The sequence below is a fragment of the Aethalodelphis obliquidens genome, unplaced genomic scaffold (genome assembly GCF_003676395.1).
Source record: "Aethalodelphis obliquidens isolate GAN/ISIS:26980383/991018 unplaced genomic scaffold, ASM367639v1 scaffold34, whole genome shotgun sequence".
NCBI lineage: Eukaryota > Metazoa > Chordata > Mammalia > Artiodactyla > Delphinidae > Aethalodelphis > Aethalodelphis obliquidens.
In genome coordinates, this window is record NW_020837978.1 from 8410229 (window position 1) to 8423140 (window position 12912).

Genomic DNA, 12912 nt, shown 5'->3' on the forward strand with positions numbered 1-12912 from the left:
TTCTGGCCTCTAGTAATGCTAATGAGAATTTTGCTGTTAGTCTAATTATTGTTCCTTTGTAAGTAGTTTACTTTTCATTCTGACTGTTTTAAAAATTTTCTTTTGTCTTTAGTATCCTGCTGCTTGCTAGTGACCATGTCTCAGAACTTCCTTCATTTTTAAGACTAATATTCCATTATAAATGTATATCACATTCTGTTGAACTTCTTAATAATTTTTGAACAAGGGTTCCTGCATTTCCATTTTGCACTTGCCCTGCAATTATGTAGCTAGTTCTGCTTTTATTCTATCACAGAAAACTTTTATCAAAAAGCTGTAAAAGAATATAGGAGGAGAAATTATTAGTGTGCCCTTCACAAAACTATTCCAATAGTCCAACAGAAAAATTACTCAGAAAGTTAAACCCTTCACAGATACACAGAGTACCCAGCCCTGGCTCCTGACTCTGAGGTGTTACCTCTCTGCAAGGAGGGCTTCCTTCTTCAAACCAATAGAATGTGAATCTTCATCTCCCCTTGGAGAAACCTGTCCCCTACTCACTGGTAGCAGTTACGTCCTAGAATTCCCTTCCTACTCATTTCTATACCTCAACCAGCTCAATTCCTAGGACAACCACTTGCAGCAAAACACTTCTCAAGTTAAGCTAGACTCTCACTGGGAGGTAGGGGGCTTCCTGAAGACAGTCCAGGATAAATGTTGGCTCTACAAGTTCAGTGCTCTTTGAGATTTCCCTGGTAGTATAATGTGCAAATATGCCTTATTATTTCTGAGTCATCTCAGAAGTAACTCTTGTCTCGGAAGAGACATTAAGTTTCAGAAACATCACAATCAAGATCCATATTGAGGATAAGAAACATTTTTCTAATTACAGGAAACTGTGCTCAGACTGCTCCCCAAGGGGATGGCAATATACATTATGATGTACTGAAGTGACAGGTTGGCCTTTGTCTCCTTCCTAATTCCACAACTTGACCAGAGGCCCACAGCACATTAAAAATGAGCCCTAGCATATATAACTTTTCCAAATAACAGAACTATTTGTTTCTTGATGTCCTTCCTCTGGCCACATAAAAACCTGGATGAAGCTTTGACATAAGGGCTCTTCTGTACCTTAGGCAGAACACATTTTTAAACAAAACATACTGACGCTGCTTTTTGTACTAAAAAGCAAATCAGAATTAAAGTACTTTCCTAATTTAAAGCGATTCCCAAGGGTTGGAGGATAGGATACTGCAGGGTTATATGTGTGGTGGAGGGGTGCTGCTCACAACATGTGTTTCGGGTGAATGAGAGTACGTGAAATTTTGGATAACAAAATAATCCTTAGAGAAAAGTCTCTTAGGTAGCTGGGGTTCTAAGTATACATGAAAGAGGTCAGACCTCACAATAATAAAAATCAAGTTTGGCTTCACGATCTCAGCTAGTGCTTTTGATCTGGTTCTTAAAGATCCTGCAGGTATTTTAGAAGTAATCTGGTTCATATTGTCTGGACGTGGGCTGACCAGCACAGTGGCAACTAGTCACAGGTTGCTTTGGGACCCTTGAAATGTGCTGTGAGGGTAACATTCACACTTGATTTTGAAGATTTATTATGAAAAAAGCACTTACATATCTCACCAGCCTTAAGAATGATAGCATTTTGTACATATTGGGTTAAAGATATACTATTTAAATGAACTTTATTTGTTTCTTTCTACTTTTTTAATGGGGCTACAGACCACTTAGAATTGCTTTCGTGGCTCTGTCTCTATTAGACAGCACTGGTCCGGAACCCAGTTAGTTTTTGATACCAACCCATTTAGCTTTGGACCTTTGGTGTTCACAGACATGTTCTCATCCCAAAGACCCGTCACAGTTTGCACTCTTTTTAACTCTAATCTCAGAAGTGAGTCCTTTGCTGGTGAGTGGGCCCAGCCTACCCTCAGCAGACATACCTTGATCCCTCTACAAGTTATTTCCTACACAGACTTCGGGGAAAGGGGAAATCATTTTATTTCTTTGAAGAAAATACCCCCCTCCTCAATCCAAACTGACATTCCACACTGTGGGGTTTTTTAAGCTGAAATTTGGATCACAGCAAGGAGTTGAACTGTCAAATTTGGCAGGACGTTTCTTTCTAACACCAATGAGCCTGTCAACCGTACTATAAATAAATACATGATTTAAAGCCACGGATATCTTCCTCAGTGTCTTGGCCGGAGCAGCAGAGATTCATAAAGAGAAAGAGAAGACGTCAGCAAAAGCAGGATTTCATTAGACTTTATTCTAAAGAAGGCAGCTAATTCGTAGTGTGAGGAAGTGCACAGAAAACACTGTGCTCAGTGAATTCAGGTGAGACTTATTTAATAGATACAAAATTGATTTTGCTGCTGGAAGCTAAAGGGCAGAGAGAAGGGAGACAGAGGGGAGAGAAGGAGGCATAAGAATATATGCCGTAGGATTTCATAACTTAAGAATGTTAAGAATATACTCCATGCGTTAATTTTTTATTTTCTAAATGAAAGGTTTTTCTATTTTGTACTTGGTTAATAAATAATAAGTGTAATTTCACAGTATTTTAAAATTCATTTGGTGTTGTATTGAGCAAAAAATGTAGAACAGGATATATAGCTCATTCATTTTTATTGTAAATTTTATTTAATGAAGTTCATGTTGAACTTGTAATTGGAGCTCATAATTAATACATCCTGTGAGGAACAAAAAATTTGGATTCCCACCTTTCTATAACCCTATTGTTTAAACATTAAAATCTTATTTAGGATTTTTGTTTAAGTTTGATGTTTCTAAGAGGTTACTATTCTAATTTTTTTCCAAGCTGATTTAGAAACTTTTGATGCACCTTGAATTTTTTTTGAATTTTTCCTTGTGTGATATGAAATACCCTAATACCCCCTTAAAATGCAAGTGACGGGTAACAGAACTAACATTTTCCTTGAAATCGCTTTATTGTAGTTACTTTATTGTGTCTGGGAGCAGTGATGGATTTTTCTGGATGTCATCCAAATGTCTTTACCGTGTTTAGCATTATAATAGGAGTCTCTCTTTTTTTTTCCACTATAATTTCAGCTCCTGAACGAACTCCAGAATACGTATGGTGCACTGTTTGACACTGCAATGAAGAACACTGGTTGCCTGCCTCCCAACCCCTCCTGAGGGTTAATACTAGGAATTATAATAAGTAAGTGAAATATGGAGCCCCTTTCCTGACCTCCCTCATGGCCTGCTTGAGAGAGCCTGAAATAACTACTGAGAAAAAACTATATATATATTTATTGTAGTGCTTCTACAGTTAATTGTGATAATGGTATTTCTCTGCTATCTAAATTAACTACTTTATTTAGAACAAAAGCCCAGATGAAATCCTATTATTTCAATCTACCTAATGCACCGTTAACATTGAATCAGTATTACAGTCATGGTAGTTATTATTATTGCAATTAATCTCAGCTTTAATATCATATTTATATGTAGCTGAATCATAGATGAACTTATTATAGCTGTATGTGCCAAGAGCTGCTTACCGCTAATACCTTTCCATTTCTGTCTGAGGACTTTCTTTCTGGCCACTGGATCCTGATTGTTCCAACAATACAAAGGTTAAGCCAGAAGTGCCAGAGAATTAATACCCTCAGAAATGGCCCAAAACCAGTATCAAATGGGGAAGCTGAGGGATAAATGTCACAAGTTTCTTACCCCTTTGTTAGTTTAACTTTGAGACATTTTCTGCTCCAGTACTCTATAAACTTTATCACTAGGGGATACTGTTAAAAATTCACATTCTGGGCTTCCCTGGTGGCGCAGTGGTTGAGAGTCCGCCTGCCGATGCAGGGGACACGGGTTCGTGCCCCGGTCCGGGAGGATCCCACATGCCGTGGAGCGGCTGGGCCCGTGAGCCATGGCTGCTGACCCTGCGCGTCCGGAGACTCTGCTCCGCGATGGGAGAGGCCGCAGCGATGAGAGGCCCGCGTACCGCAAAAAAAAAAAAAAAAAAATTCACATTCTGATTCAGTAGATTTGGGGTGGAGCTTGAGATAATAGTGATAATCCACTTTGAGTAGAAGTTTTACAGTCTCCCAGAATCCCCCAGAGGAATTAGGTTCCCTTTGCCTTCAATGGGAAGTTGTTCGATTATTCTCCTTTAGTTTTCTTCTCTTCCCTGTTTCTCACATCTTTATTCTTCTACTAGTGTTCCCTACCTGCATGTGGATCCTTACCTCAGGGTCTGCTTCTGGGGGAACCCAAATCAATAATATACATACACACACAATACTTATCCATGCCCTGTTCTATCTATTTAGATCCTAACTATCTATCGATCTATCATCTATCATCTTGAACACAGCAACACAGTGCAGCTTCTTAAAGAATCCAGACAATTGAAGAGCTAGAAGAGAAAGGATAAAGAAATCCAGGAGACAGCAGAAAGAGTAAGCTGGTGATCAACAGCTAAAAAACGGACTTTGCCTCCTTTGTATGTAGCTGTCAAGAGGATGTGATATTTGGGAACTCTGGTTAAAGAGGAGACGGTGCCTCTTGAGAAGTCCACAGAGGGACAGCAATTCTGCTAGGAAAGATGGGCGAGGACTTTTCACCTGAGTCTATTATTCAGGACATGCTGTTGGGAGGGTTGGCCATCGGGGTCATGGAAAGGAGGTAGGTCCAATGTTAATATTGGAAAGGAATGAAATCAGCATAAGCAGAGGGACACTGGCTGAGGTGGCAGGGGAGGCAATGCCACACTTCGTGCTTGTGGGTCAGCTCTGCAAAGGAGAGGAAGATTAGTGGATGGGCTTTGCAGATGTTCACCTGGGATTCTTTAGTGACTTTGTGCAGCTGATACAACGTGTGCTACTTATCTTGTGGGAGCAGGATTGAGAGCAAAGCTCTGGACTTCCTCAGCTCAGATCCCACCTCTGCCACTTCCTGGCTATGCCACCTTAGCATGTTCTTCAACCTCTTTAAGCATCAGTTTTCCCATCTATATAGTGGAGACACAATGCCTATCTCATAGCATTGTAATGAAAATCAAAGGAGATGTTGTGAATAAAGTACTTGTGTTAATAGTTAATAACCAGAGGATAAGAGAGTTGCCCTAATATTGCAAATATACCCAAGAATGCTGGGGAAATGGTGGGTGGTGGTTTTACCTGATTCAGGCATTGTGTACGTGCGCGCACACACACACACACACACACACACACACACGTACATGTTTAATATCATATTCGTAGAAAGCCACTGGGGTGATAATGCCCTGATGGTGTCAGTCAGTCCCAGCTATGATAGCCGAAAAATCCTACTACTGCTCTTTGCTATGCATGAAATCACTCTGTGAAATCTCTCTTTGAGCAAAGCAAACACCTGTCCTTGGCGGAATGCAAAGGGAAACTTGGTTTAAAGCTCTTGCTCCCCCTTCTTTTAAAAGTCTGTGATCCCTGCTAAGATAGTTCCAGCCAAGGCCACTTTTGGTTTCTGAGTCAGGCCATCCAAGTTCTCTCAGGGCACAGGCTCAGTCCTGACGGTGTCCTACTCTACCTGAGAGTCTGGGGGCTGAAAGAGAGGAAGAGTCACTTTGTTTTTACCACCAAGACCAACAGATCACACCCAGTGGTCGCACCATTTGCTGTGGCTTCTCTCCACGGTCCTGACAGGTTGATATTCTGGAAGGTCAAGGACGGGTCAGTTCTTAGGATTGTGCGGAAGAGAATCAGTCATTGTTATCACCATTTGATCCCAGCAGTTCTTTCATCTCAGTCTTTTGAAAGCAACTTCCGCTCCTTAACCAGGTTCTGCCCCAGTCTCTTCATGGGCCAAAGAAGGTGGTAGCTGATGGAAATCACAGATGTGGCCAAACCTCCCTGGCAGCAGGCTGCTCGGAGGTCACATGGCCTCCTTCCAGTAACAGGTGGCACTCGGCCTCTACTTTTCAAGAGAGTTTGAATCAAGAGACATTCAGGGTAAAACACTGTCACGTTGCTTTTAATTTTCTGTAAAGCTTGTTTTCTATAAGCTATTTAACAGCTGGCTTTTTGACATAAGCTTGTAGGAGTGTCGTAGGTCTCAGAAACAAAAGTCTCTGCTCTTTCAATAGTATGAGTTGCCCTTGTTTCAAATTTCAGGATGCCACAAAATAGATATACCACACACACACACTTTGTCTCACACAGCCTTACACACACACATGGAAGTGTGGAAGCAGTCAGAGAAGGAAGCATAAAGAATTTATTATAATTATGAGTAAAATAAGTAGAATCTTATTTATACTAGACTACTATTATGAAGGATAATCATCTGTTAGTTAATTAATATGCTGGACTTGAAAGTGGCTCTAACTTGTGCTGAAACATGAAATGTTTGTCCTCCCCCCTCCTCCTTTCCAACTGGGAATAATAAAAGATCCAAGATTCACACATACTTGTGAAACTCAAACACATTTTAAAAGAATCGACAGGCAGCAAATCTAATCTAAAATACTCACATTGAAACCACTGATCAGAGAAATCTAAGTGGCCCTAATTAACAAAGGGACTCAAGCATTCCCTGCTTGGGGGGAATAGCCCAAGTTCCAAATGCAGACTTGATGTTCATAGAGCATGCAAAGACACAGAGTTCAAACACAGAGACCATGGGATGTTGCCTAGAGCTCCACCGATGGCATCAGAAACACAAACATTACATCTGACAGGCGTGTGATATAACACAGCTGACCTATATGGAAGATTTTAGCGCTGCCCCTTATTCTCCCTTATGTAAAGGGGTTCAATAGGGTGACCACCTAGGGATACACGCGTGCATTCATATTTGTAGCTCCCCTAGGAAAGAATCAGAGGCCAAGAGTGGGTGACCTGGACTCTTGTTTGGACTGGAGAGCACAGACAGCAGCTGCAGCCTGTCACTGAGATTGGCTGCTGACAGGAAAAAGCATTAACAATTTCATCAGATCTTATAGATCAGTAACAATGGAACACCCTTCCCCTAACTGGTGGCCACTGTGGTAGCTACAGTTGGTTTGATGGAAATCAGTATTTTAAAAAAATTTTAAATGTGGTAAAATACATGGAACATAAAATTTACCGTCTTACTCATTTTTAAGTCTACAGTTCAGTAGTTTTAAGTACACTCATATTGTTGTGCAAGCAATCTGAAGAAATCTCTTCATTTGCAAAACTGAAACTCTGTACCCATTAAATAATAACTCCCCATTTCCTCTCTCCCCCAGCCCCTGGAAACCACCATTCTATTTTCTGTCTCTGAAGGTGACTACTCTAGGTATCTTACATAAGTGGAATCATATAGTATTTGTCCTTTTGTGATTGGCTTATTTAACTTAGCATAATGTCCTCAAGGTTCATCTATGTTATAGTATGTGTTGGAATTTCCTTCCTTGTAAAGGCTGAATAGTATTCCATTTATGAATATACCACATCTTGATTATCCATTGATCTGCCAATGAACACCTGGATTGCTTCTATCTTTTGGCTGTTGTGAATAATGCTGCTATAAACATTGGCCTATGAAATCAGCATTTTTAATTACAATGGTAACAGGCTCAAATTCCATTTCATGACTAACTTACTGTCTGATCCTCAAGAAACGGTGTTTTGTAGAGAGTGTAAAATCACTCTATTTCAGGAAGCCCTTTTGGCCCATGATCCTCACTGATATGGCTGAGGGGTGTTAGGAAATCGGTGGGCACGGAGCAGAAATGAAGCTAATTGGTCTATAAATCTATCTCAGTTTTAATCTTCAGCTCTTTAGCACTAAATTTCATTGTTCCAGCAAGATGCACTGAATGAAAAATATTACTCAAGAGTTCTACCCTTGTTGATACAACAGTATTGGCTAATACTTGCAAAGTGCTTAAAATGTTCCAAACACCATTCTTAACTATTACACTATCAGTATCCCTGTTGTACAAATAGGAAATGAGTCAGAGAGTGGCAAAGCACCTGGCCCAGAGGTACACAGCTAGTCAGATATTTAAACCCCAGTAGTTTTGCTCCAGAATTCATGCCCTTTACCACCACACTACACTGTATCTCATTTTTTCACATATATGAATAGGTGTGTGTGTGTGTGTATGTCTATAATTGTTATTTTTTTGACAACCAGCAATGAAAGAAGTCCCCTTAAAACTCCAAAATGATAATTCTAGAAAAATGGTGCAACAACATGTGATAGAAAATACTCTGGTTTTGTAACTGAACACAACTTTGAATCCTAGCTCTCCCATCAACTGTCTGATAACATTGACCAAGTGTTTTACCCTCTTGACTTTAGTTTCCTCATCCGGAAATGGGAGCAATATAATATCTACTTGGCTTATTTGTCAACATTTAAGGAAATAATGTCTATAAAATAATTAGCTCCTGGTAGGTACTCAACAAATGCTAGTTCTCTTAACTTTTATGAGGCAAGAGAAGAATGTGATCTCAAAAAAGTGATATGTGTTTTCATAACAACCTGCACTGCATAAACACATTAATCTCCACTTTATTTTTCTATGCACAAGGTACTTAATTAGATGGCCTCTTCTCTCTTTTGCATTCTGCCAGAGTCTGTTCAGAAATACAAGAGACATGCTATGTTGGATACCTAACGGTAGGTCCTGATAAAAATCAACTCCGTATTTTCTTCAAGTGGGGAAGGAACTCCAAACGCCAGGATCAGGGGCACAGCTAAGGGGCTGTACCTGTATCCTCCTTCCCTTTGCTCCAGAATACCACGACTTTGAGCACTCATCATAAATCAGCCTTCATTGCCAGCACAGAAAGAACTGCCTCCCAGCCTTGACCCAAGGCCATAATTGTGTAATCATGTCTTCACAGCCTTATAATCAAATTCTTGCCTCTTCCCTTGATTTGATTTTTTTTAATGGTGTAACAACTTGATTAGTAGAAAATGCTATAAAATCCACTATTTTATTGATAAAACAATACTCACATGGAAGCTAAGATATTATTTGTCCACTTAGCTCAGTTGATTCAAGAATGATCATACTTGGTAGGATAGTGCTGCACAAGGTAAGATTTCTTCAAATTGCCCCAAGACGCTTTGCTTTGAAGACATGCAGTGAAGCACTAAGGGGACCAACGAGATGCACATACATCCAGGCCTGCCCCTCTCAAAAGAAGACTTTCCAGACAGCAGAGAAGGACTTTCTTCATAGAGATTGAAAGATAGCGTATGTCCCCATGTGGACATACTTGCATCTTTACACATGTATATGAAACAAATATATGTCTCATGTAGTTTCTCACTATCTCTATTATTTTAGAGCAGTTTAAGGTTCACAGCAAAACTGAGAGGAAGATATGGAGGTATCCCCTATAACCCACATGTACTCAGACTCCCCCACTATCAGCCTCCTGACCAGAGAGCTACATTTGTTCCTGCTGATGAAGCTACACTGACACGTCATTATCACCCAAAGACCAAGGTTTGCATTAGGGTTCACCTTTGGTGTTGTACATTCTTTGGGTTTGAACAACTATATAATGACGTGAATGTATAATGTCTAATGACAATGGAAGTGTGGGTTGTCTTTCCTCATCGCTCTCTCTTGTTTATTGCCTGAGATGACAGGTTGAAAGGCCAGTATCCAGTTAAGCTGTATGGAGGGGCTGGTGCTTTCCTGAATGGAAGAACTAACTGGAAAAACTACCATTTTCCAGAGTTGGATCATCATTTCTGACGTTTAAGATGTGGCCACCAGCTCTGTTTTTGTGTGCTGTGGTAGTTCATGATTTCTGATGTCTTTTCTCGAACAAGTAGGTCCCTCCTTGGGAGTGAGTAGAATGTCTCCTGCCAACACTTAAGTCAGATCACGTTTTTCCCTTAGGCCAACTCTGCTTACAACTGTTCTTGAACTATTCAGTTATTGCTATAAAGCACTACTCACAAATTTTAAAGGGTAATCACTGAGCATTTGCATTTTTTAAGTTCTCGGGACCACTTTTCTTAGTTATCTGCACTGTCTGCTATTAGGTCATATTCTCATTGCTGAGATGAAACCAAGCATGAGATAGGGTAGTGACTGGTTCAGAGGTTAAGGTGAATTTTGGTTCAAGGTGAGAATTCACAGGCTTTGGTCCATTGAGCCATGTTTCCCATGCTTACCTATCTGTGAAACAGCAGCTATGAGTTGAAACTCTGAGAAACATTCTCAGTAAAGTGGAAGATTTTGAAAGAACCAACCTCCCCCTTCCCCCTCTTCTTTTGATATAGCATCTGTCACACTCCTCGTAGCATCTGTCACCTGTCCTCCTTGGCTTGTGACCTTGTGACGGGGTGCTCACTGCCTCACAAGCAACTCATCTCAGATCCAAGTATCTCTTCTTGACAAAAGGTGTTCCTTCTTTAGGTAGAACCTGTGTCCCTAAGAGTCTGCTTCTTGGTCCTTGAAACTTGGCCAGCATTTTGGGACAAAGAGTTTCAGAAATAATTTTTAAAAGGGAAACGGTTGCACGCCTGAGTAGCTAGATCATTGCATTTGAAGTTCATGAGCCTTATTTATATAATTGATAAATCAGGTTAGTTCTCTGTTTCTCAGGGTATCATCTCTTTTCTTTTTACCTCTGTCATTTTCTCCTATTTTCTGCCTGGTGTCTTCCTTCTCTTGTAGATGTTTCTATCTTTTTCTGTCTCAGGTTTATATTTCTCCCTGTGATGTTTTTCTATTTTTCTCTTTTTTGCTTCTTTTCCTTTTCCCCTATTTGCCTTTTCTGTCAATTTTAATGAATATTTATTAGATACCTATTTCAGACTAAGGAGTGCGCTAAGTGCGTAAGGAAATATAGGGAAAGCCTTTGCCCTTGAAGAGAAAATGAGCTCTTCTGTAGAATCTGGTATCTCTCCTTTAATTAAGCACAATAAAAAACAGTTATTTTTCCTGGCTTTGTCTTTTGTTCCTCATAGTTAACTGGAAAAAAAGGCAAATTGAACATGTTCTATTTCTTATTGGAAGGAACAAACAGATAATCTAAGTGGGCTTATTTTTTGTACCTTTATGTGACACTAAATTAATTTTTTCACTTTTTACATCAATGGGACTTGGTTGAAAAACATGTTTTTTCTTCATCCCCGCATTACTCCCTTTTCTTTGAGAAAAATGTTAGGAATAAGGCTCGAGTGCTCTGGACACTCTATTGGTTTTTCTATGTTATCAGTAAGCAACGGCATATGGTTGGCTTATATTCAACACCAGTCGGTTTTTCACAGAGTGAACTGGATGAATCCAGTAGTCCTCAACTTGAGCCTGCATCAGAATCACCTAGAAGGCCAGTTAAAGCACCCATTTCTGGGTCCTACACACCAGAGTTTCTGATTCAGCAAGTCTGGGGTGGGGCCTGAGATCTGTTTCTCTAACAAGTTCTGGAGTGCTGCTACAGGTCTGGGGACTGTATTTTGAGAACCACTGTATTCAGCTGAACTTCGAAGAGTAAAGAGACAGTTTTGCCAGTAGGGGATCGGTGGCAGGTCTATTCACCTATGCTCATTTTTAGGGTTCAGAACAGTGGAACTTAAAATAAACCTTTAAATAAAAATATTATTTAATACACTGTTCTTATATAAATGTTTTTCTGTGAGTGAAGAAAAGGATCTTCTCCAGAGCCTCAGAACTTCAGCCTGGCACAGATCCAAAAGGCAGGAGGAGCCTTCCTCGGACGCTACTTAGTGTTTGCACGCTTCTCTCCAACTGTGCCACGCACTGCTAGCCAGTTTTAGGTCAACCTTGCTATACTGTTTTTCTAAGCAAAGGAGCAAAAACATGAGCATGATTCAGGTTATAAACTGTTGATTTTAAGGACCTCCTGCTCTCACGGTTTTGGTAACTTAAAGAAATCTAATCTCCGTAAACTACCCTGCTGTGACTTTCCCTGATATCATGTTTGTTTGAGCTTTGGATTCAACAGTAAGATCATGATTTAAAAGAAAAGAAACAGCAACCTTAAAAGTCAGGTTTCTTCGAGATCCAGGCTGTAGACAGGCCAGCTGTTGTGGGCGTGGACATCCGTCCCTGTACACACGTGTGTGGTGTGTGCACATCCTTGCAAAGGGCAGGTGTGTGTGGGAAGAGTGGAGAGCTCTGGCACTACCCAACTCAGGAAACATACAAATACTTCATCATTTAACATCCCTGAGGGTCAGGACGATGGCTGGGCTCGGTGACACAGGAAAGAATTTTAGAATTTAAAAACTCCTACAAATCATAGTTAAATGTTATTTAATAAATTTAAGCTTCCAAGAAAACATTTCTATTAACTTGCTGATTTCCTGTCCATCCCAGTAATAGCAAACTTATTGCAGTGGTTCTCAAATGAGGACCTTTTTGATTTTCCAAGACAAACTGTAAGTTGTTACACTACTTCCCATCTGAACCATAAAAAACTTCACTGTGAGTATTGAGAATATTTCACTTATAAATGTTATACTATCTTTTTTTTTTTTAATGTATTCAGCAGACTTACCTTCAGACCCCAGTTTAGTGGTGCAGAGAACACTTCATTTCGATTCATTTAGTCTTGTCTGTAGGTACGTTGGTAGAACTGGAGAGATTCTGACACATACACTTGCCTGGGAGAGAGGAGATTTTAAATGTTACAACCAAAGAACAGCAGGATGGGATGTCCGAACTCTATTCCAAAGTACCCTGGTAATTTTCTCAAGATGCGAATACCACAGCAGATCACTTCGTCCATTGTCTTCTTTGGTTTTTCAAAGAACCTCAGTTTCTGGGACAAGGACAGAGACCCTGGAGACAATCTAACTAGCCAGGAAGGTAATTCCTTGTTCCAGAACCAGGCTATCCCAGAATAAAGTAAGTCTTGTTCTCTTTGATGACTCTTCGTAATCTGTGCATCGAGTCATGAATAAATATCTGAACTTGCCAAATTCTGAGCACCTCAGATC

At 40.2% G+C, this 12912-nt stretch overlaps 1 protein-coding gene and 1 pseudogene across 1 annotated transcript in view; one reads left to right on the plus strand and one right to left on the minus strand.

The window, feature by feature from the left end:
• NEDD9 (neural precursor cell expressed, developmentally down-regulated 9) overlaps positions 1–12912 on the minus strand; it is a 296988-nt gene that overhangs the window by 232847 nt on the left and 51229 nt on the right. Inside the window, exon 2 of the mRNA XM_027128364.1 lies at positions 12471–12576. The gene's annotated coding sequence lies outside the window, so the exon portion shown is untranslated. The remainder of the gene's footprint in view (positions 1–12470; positions 12577–12912) is intronic.
• LOC113631606 (52 kDa repressor of the inhibitor of the protein kinase-like) overlaps positions 4574–12912 on the plus strand; it is a 36441-nt pseudogene continuing 28102 nt past the window's right edge.